The sequence below is a fragment of the Branchiostoma floridae genome, chromosome 6 (genome assembly GCF_000003815.2).
Source record: "Branchiostoma floridae strain S238N-H82 chromosome 6, Bfl_VNyyK, whole genome shotgun sequence".
NCBI lineage: Eukaryota > Metazoa > Chordata > Leptocardii > Amphioxiformes > Branchiostomatidae > Branchiostoma > Branchiostoma floridae.
The window spans coordinates 2,180,004-2,187,758 of record NC_049984.1 but is presented as its reverse complement, the minus strand read 5'-3'; the positions used below and the strand labels follow the sequence as shown (position 1 = coordinate 2,187,758).

The 7,755-nt window shown below is 44.5% G+C and overlaps 1 protein-coding gene across 1 annotated transcript in view; it reads right to left on the bottom strand.

Moving 5' to 3' along the window:
- The window catches only part of LOC118418293 (twisted gastrulation protein homolog 1-A-like), a 24,179-nt gene extending 16,673 nt beyond the window's left edge, over window positions 1-7,506 (bottom strand). The window contains exon 1 of the mRNA XM_035824145.1: window positions 7,311-7,506. The gene's annotated coding sequence lies outside the window, so the exon portion shown is untranslated. The remainder of the gene's footprint in view (window positions 1-7,310) is intronic.
- Between the last annotated feature and the right edge of the window lie 249 nt (window positions 7,507-7,755).

The following is a 7,755-nucleotide window of genomic DNA, read 5'->3' as shown; positions in this document are numbered from 1 at the left end:
TGTACTGTTTATGCACCAGGAGGGATCTGCTTGGAGATTATACGAAAGCTACGCATGAGGCACCTTTTGTTTAACGATGCTGTGTTTATATTCTTGTCAGCTACATGTACTAGTTTCACCTCACCTCACACATCTCTTGGCCGCTTTGTCAGCTAACGTTATAATTTCATTTCTTCAAAAGCATTCCCCAAAAATCAGTCAAAACTGGGTCGGACCCAGTAGTCTGATAATCTCAATAAACAATGAAATGGAAATATTGCAAGGTTGTGATTGATTGTTTAACAGCTATTGGCCTGTGCTATATTGCTGACTTGTTGCCTCAGTCAGTTATCAAATAAAATCTCGTAAGGTCACCATTTCTCCCGCCCGTATATTTTGGCTGACTGCCGTAGCGGGTGGGAGTCTGTCTGTACTCTTCACGAAAGAGAGCGACCTGGGTATGTTTTCCTGGCCCACAAACTGAGCACGTCCGATACAGTCACATTCAACAAGTCCCAATGCACAGTTCACCAACTCTTACGCTCGAACACTCGACGCTAAATGTTTACATACTCCAGTAACCACTTTCTCATACATGATTTGCATCAGATGCAACGAGTCTTAATATAGATTAACGTTACACTATTTTCTCAAATTCTCACAGCCATTTTTGGAATAATTTCGAAAATAATACAGCTGACATCCAACAATACGAATCACATACAATGAGAGTTTGAGACACATTAGATATAAACAGCCACTTGCAGTGAGTTGGAACCAGCTCTATTCCATCCTTTCCTCCCGTCTCGCAAATGTCTTGTTTTGAAAAAGGCACATTTCCGGAATAGTTCTCAGCCGACCCAACAGGGCGATCCAGGCGACCTCTATTCCCCCGTGGCTAGACAGGTGCATTATACGTGCTTGGGTCTGTGTATATTGTTGTGCATACCGTGAAATAGCGCAGAAACCTAGCTATATAGATGTGTAGAAAACACTTTCAGTAAGCTCATAAGTTCTACATTTTTGTTGTATAATACTACATATGCATAAATTTGTCGACGTGAAATTTGCAATTTTCTTTCATTGTTCGATTATATCCTTGAGCGAGAGTGCATTAATCTCAAGACTGACTACACTTTCTACTCAATCGTGAATAAAGAAAATTGACAAGACGTTGTAGAGAAATTTCTATGTATTTTCCTACTTGCATACCGATATCTTATGATTAAAGTCTTCCATTGAACGTCATGTCTCTTTCGGTGATCTCATCTTTGTAGCAAACCTCCAAAAAATGATGTAACGAATTTTCTCTGTGTTTTCTTCAACCCATAGGAAATGGCTCACAAACTGACAAAGACAAACAAAGACAAATACATGTACTGAAAATGTCCTCCATATATAAAAGACAAGTCTTTCATTGAACGTCGTGTCTCTTTCTGTGATCTAATCTTTGTACTTGTAGCAAATAAACTGCCGAGAGCGCTGTAACGAATTTTCCCTGTGTTTTCTCAAAGGAAAGGAAGGGCTCACCAATAAACTAGACGAACATAGACAAATACTAGTCTCTACCAGACTCCGGATCGCTGGAAAATCGTAGAAATGGAACAAATAGAGAGGAATATAACCAGCCAGGGAACAGCTCGCGATCCCAGGACGATCGCGTGCTGTTCCCTGGCCGGTTATATTCCTCTGGCCGGCTTACTCCTCTGATTTGTTCCATTTCTACGATTTTTTCCAGCGATCCGGAGTCTGGTAGAGACTAGACAAATACATGCACAAAAGACAAGTCTTTCATTGAATGTCGCGTCTCTTTCGGGCCCTTTCGGTGACCTAATCTTGGGACCAGACCCCGGAGCCCACCACACAAAGCCAGCCCTCAGACCGAGACATGTATCGGGTGTGTACTGAGGCCACCTGTGTAACCACCCAAGCATATTAAGCCACTTTGTCAACATGTATCGAGTTTATGCACGGCAAGGCGAGCAAGGCAGACACAATGCGGCCGCGTTTGGGGGCAAACAGATCGCCTGAAAGGAAACCTGGCCGAGATACGAGAGGCGAGGGTTTTGGTTTCCTGCTGCTGTCGATAGAGCTGAATGTGTTTGAAGTGGAGTGTGTACTCGTAGTCTAGGTGGGGGTCGAGTCGACTAGCCTCCACCAGGCTTTCCTACGGGGGTACGGATCGCAGACTTCGGCAAATAGGGGGTCAGACATGGGGTCTCCGCCCCCCACACCCAACCACTCGCCCTACCCCCCGAAGTGCGCCTACCAATATGAATATTTATATAACCAAGTTGTGGTGGCCAAACTCACCTGGCAAATATCAATATTCTCTAGCGTATTTCGTCAGGTAGAGACTATAAACTGAATGCATTTGAAGTGGAGTGTATACTATAGTAGACAACGTCGGTTCGATTAATCAACGCTAATTAGGTTGTTTAATATCAACAGTACATCAAAACAAGGAGGTTTTATTCCGATTGGAACCTCCCTTATCAAAACTACCCTGGTATCCAAACCTATCAATTTATAGCTGCCGCGTTTCTTCGTCCGATTTGCGTAATCCTCCGAACACATTCAGCCGCTAAATGGTTTTGGATAGCATTCCACAGGCAAGATAAAAACATGGGAGGCAAAAAGTTGGTTATGATTGGGATACAGACGTTTGGGAGTAGGATCAGGAGTAACGGAGGACAAAACATTTACAACTCCCCTAGCAAATTATTCTCCCTAATATATAATACTATGGCCAGCGAAGCCAGTCTGGTAGAGGCTACAGAATAGAGACCTACAAAACGTTACACTCCTTAACCACTTCCGACCATTTTGTCCAGGCCTCCCGGCCGAAAGCGCATTTGGGAAACCTTACACGTCCGGAATGCCAGACTTTTCAAGTGGCAGCGCTCGAGATGTCTAATAAACTGAGCGGCCCTTGCCCCGCTTGGCATAGCCGGGCAACTCCATTGCCTGCATTTTGATGGGCAAAATTCGCTGGCTAAGTTAAATGGAATTTCTATTGAAATACACAAGACTTTTGGCATAAGTCTTTGAGGCCGTCCCCCAACATATTTTCATCATGTCCGATACCAAAGGCGCGAGGCTTTGCAATGGAGGTCCGGGGGAATTTTGAAATGTGGACCCTCTGAAAAGTCATTTCTTGCACTTACCGAGGCAAATTTTGCTAATAGACTCACTAAGATTGAATGAAATGTCTATCAGTGAAAAATGCAAATCAGTCATGCCTTTGGAAAAAAATCTTGACATGAAAAAGTGGACCTTCGAGCGTGAAAAAGCGGACCTTTGATCGTGTGTGTGTGTGTGTGGTTCTTCCGAACCCCCGACCCCCCTGGCTACGGGCATGTCTGACAACTTTTGATACTATCTTATGCTACCGTAGGATCTGCTTGGAGATTACAAGTACGTCCCAGTAGTATTCCAGGCCGGGCTCATCTCTCAAAGCAGACGTTAGACCCCGGCTGTTTCTTCACGGTCTTTCTTTGTCATGTTTTCTTTTCTTTGGTCTATTACAGCTAGCCTCTACCAGGCTCCGTGGATCGGTAGAATCAGTGAGGAAACGTACTCTTCTGGCCGGCGAACTCCCCTAGCGTACTATAGACTCTATTTGTCCAATTTCTACAATTAGACCACTGATCCACGAAGCCTGGTAGAGGCTACATTACAGCTACTAGTAAGCTCCGTTTGGCTAGCGGACAAAAAGAAAACATTACAAAATAGAAAGAACGACAAAAACACATACGCATATTTGTAATCAAAAGCCGACTGGAGCCTGACATCTATACGTTTATCCTAGGCCGAGATGCTCTAGTTTCCCTTGTTGAAGCAGGCCCTAGTTACCTTCAACCCTTGTCTGGCTGCGTCCCATTTTTCCGTGGCTGCCGTGTACGTAACGAGGTTTGCGAAGCATACACAGATCAACCCCGTCTGTTTGGGTCCTGTCAACATGTGGCTGGTGTTAGTTATTTAACTTATTACGCGGAGATAACAGCAGAGGAGAGACAATCTTCTCAGTCAAACCGTCCTCATTTCCTGTGCGCTACCACGTCAAACTACTAGCACTCTCCAAGCAGAGGTTTCATGGCTGATATGACGTGTTTTTGACGCCGGTAGATAAGAAGAAAACGGGACAAAATAAAGCCCAACAAAAACACCTAAAGGCACGTCAAAAACGGCTGGAGCCGAACCTCTGCTTGTCTAGTATAGCGAAACCACAGTATAATTTACAAATGTAGGCTCTACCGGGCTCTACAGGTCGCTGGAAAAATAGTAGAAATTGGCCAAATAAGACAGAAAACACGCCATAGGTCGCATACAGTACTCCTCGGCAATCCAACTTCTCTGGTGTATTTTCCGTCTTATTTGGCCAATTTCTACTATTTTTCCAGCAACCTGTCAAGCCTGGTAGAGGCTATTACAAATGTAGCAGCAAGGCGCTCTATTCTACAGTGCACTGCAGTGAATGCATGTGTATTGTGGGTTTGTGGGGCAGACGTCAGTGGAAGGTAGTTTTGTTTACGGCCCTCTGGCCTACATAATGAAACGTACCCTCTCGACTAATCTCCGCTAGGCCGGGCTGACAGTGAACAGATACAGGGCAGATAGTGTATCCACAGAGCACAACTGACGCAAGGCATTGCTTACCTCGAATCAAGCATCTTATTTCCGGGCGGATACTCAAGAAACCACTTTATCTGTCGTTGTCCTCGGACAAAATTGAACCAAGTTGTTTTCCATGTCTTGGTTACGTCGATGAAGGTTAGACATCCAGGTAATAAGATACGCAAGGTAGCAGTTACTCAAGCAACTGGATATTTGGAAACGGGCGAAAGATAACTTGCTTGGGCTAGTGGAACTAATAACGTTAAGTATTAGTTAAAACACTAAGGACATTTTTGTATCCTTCTTCTTCTTCATGCGTGTCAACTTAAAGCTGAAGGCTTTGACAAGGATGCTTAAACTATTGTAGTAAAAACTTAGAACTCAAACGTACGTTTGGAACTAGAAAGGGAAAGAAATGCGTAAGAAAGGTACCAGTAATTTCTTCAGTGCGGCTTTATTGAATGAAGCAATCAGTCCAGATGAGCCCGCAGTACTTTATGATTTGTTTTTGCACTACACGGCAATAATTGCTCAGCCCCGTCATTCACAGGTCGGGACCCCCTAATTCGTCCTCGTTCACACCTCAACAAGATTACTGAACAAACACGCTGGCGGCCTGGTAACCATCCGGAGCTCGCCGCCTTTTCCGTTTGACCAAGGAGCTTTTATCAAGCTTTTACTCCTATTAAAGCCAACTCTCCCTGGGCCTTTTTAGTCTTATTTTGCTCGTAATAGTAATACACTTTTGCCGGGCCAGCAGCAAACTTCAAGTAGCCTGGATACCATACCCCAACCTCAAAAATATCTTACGATAGATACTTTGAGATCGAGCTGGGGTTTGGTAACCAGGCTAAACTTCAATAGCCTGGTATCCAGCCGTAATATATATTACAATAATTGCGAAGATGAGAGAAGAGACTAGGGAGCTATATTACGACTGGATACCAGGCTAAACTTCAAGTGACCTAGTACAAAAAGAAATGGCCGGCAAAAGTATATTGTGAGCCATAAAAAAGACGAAAAAAATGCTGGACAGGAAATATTACGGGGTTGGTTTCAATTATAGAGCTCGGTGAAAACTCTACAGGCCAGCTAAAAAGACAGGCTTTTGACAGAAACAGACTTAAGTGTAGCAAACTGGTCCGGGTATCACACCCCTAAGCCGACCAGCGGAGAATGGATACCAAGCCAACATGCCGCCAGACGCCCAATACACACACAAAGTGACAAACACACACTTGTAGCGCATTTGTAGTTCCGCTTTTGCAGACTACGTGTGAAATCCTGACGGCTTTTATGGCCCGGACGCGTGAACCCGTGACTTTTTAATGAACTGCAGTTCTTTTATAGCTAAGCCGGGCTGTAAAGGGAACTGATTATAAACAAATGGGAAGCTAAAAATGCAGGAAAACACTGCTGTCTTTTGATTCATATAAAAACACAGAAATAAAGAGTAGAGTAGAGTCGAGTTCTTCGGTTTGGCAGGAGTCTTGCTTCAGTTGAAACCGCTCCTCTTGAACAGTAACAATTACAAAATGTTACAAAATCATAGAAAATACTTCCACCCTCTACATGTCACTGAAAAAAAAGAAGCAGAAATTGGCCAAAAATTGACAGATACAATGCCACAGGAGTTAGCTGACCAGAAAGCACTGTTTGGCGAACTAGGCAATGTTATCTATGATCTTGGCCAAATTCTACTATGTTTTCTAGCGCCATGTGGAGCCTGATAGAGGCTTAAAAAAGTACAAATCTTTTACGACTAAAGAGATGAGTGCACCTGCGTGTGGTCTAATAATTAGCAGAAGCGGAGCCGTGCTATAGTCCGGTTTGTTTTGTATGTACACAGGGACATCTGGAGAACCAAGGACTCGAGCGCAACAGTATCCTAACAAATACTCAGACCGGCCCTTACAAAACCAACTCTCCACCCGGAAATCTGTACGTAAAATATGTAACGTCAGTGTGTGTGAGTGAAGCTCAAATATGACGAGATTTAGGCTTTAATTTTTTGTAGGATACAGACAAATCTGGAGACCCAAGGGCTCGTGCGCAACAGTATCCCAACAAAATTATACTCAGACAAAACCAACTCTCCACCCAGAAATCTGTACGCTGCAAAATCTAACGTCAGTGTGTACGAGTGAAGCCCAAAGCTGGCGAGATTTAGGCTTATAATTTTGTAGGATACACAGACACATTTGGAGACCCAAGGGCTCACGCACAACAGTATCCTAACAAATACTTACACCATGGAGGATACTTAGACTGGCCCATTGCAAAGCCAAATCTCTACCTACAAAATCTAACGTCAGTGAGTGTGAGTGCAGCCCAAACAAAGATGGGGAGATTTAGGCTTATTTGTTGGATACGGCAGGGTTTAGAGTTAGACTGTTGTTGACGCGTAGCTTGCCGAGCTGTCAGCTCGCGACATCGCCCGCCATGTCAACGAGGTGAGAGGACAAGCATGGCATGGCCTGGAGACGGCGATTCGGGACAAAAATTCAAATCTAGTAGAAAGAATCACGCGCCTAGGGCAAAGGCTAACCAAACCAAGCTCCACCACACACAGGCGATGGATTTGAAGTAAAATACACATATTCATAATAATTTTCCTAGCAAAGCCATCATGCTTTCTTATATAATCAGCGAACGTTTCAGGAAAAGGAAGGAAAGAGTGGGACAATAACACGCACCCCAACACGCGCTCTTACCCAGTCAGCGGTTAAATCCAAGCCAGATGTGGTCCAAAATCACACAAAACGCGCGATCTCTGCTCCCACAAACGAAGTCGTCGCCACCCTCTACATCAAGACAGCGTCTCACAACCTTCACTTCCCCACGATATCCACGTAAAACGACACACGGAAGGTAGGAAACCGCGAACTCCTGTGTAGAACCCAGCAGAACGACAAGTCCGTTGTGTGTGGTGTGGTACGATCTGAGCCTGCAGGGGTTCGTGTAGTGTTTCAGTGCCGGTGGAATATTCAATCGCGGCGGCTTTTCACATGCTGATTGGGCCATTTGTTTATCCAGCTGCCATATAAGGACGCTGGGGTCGGGACCGGGACTAGGGAGGCACGCAGGACCAAGTGGAAGCTCATGTTCAACCGAGGAGACTTGATAAAAGCTTTGATAAAGGCTCATTGGTACAACTAA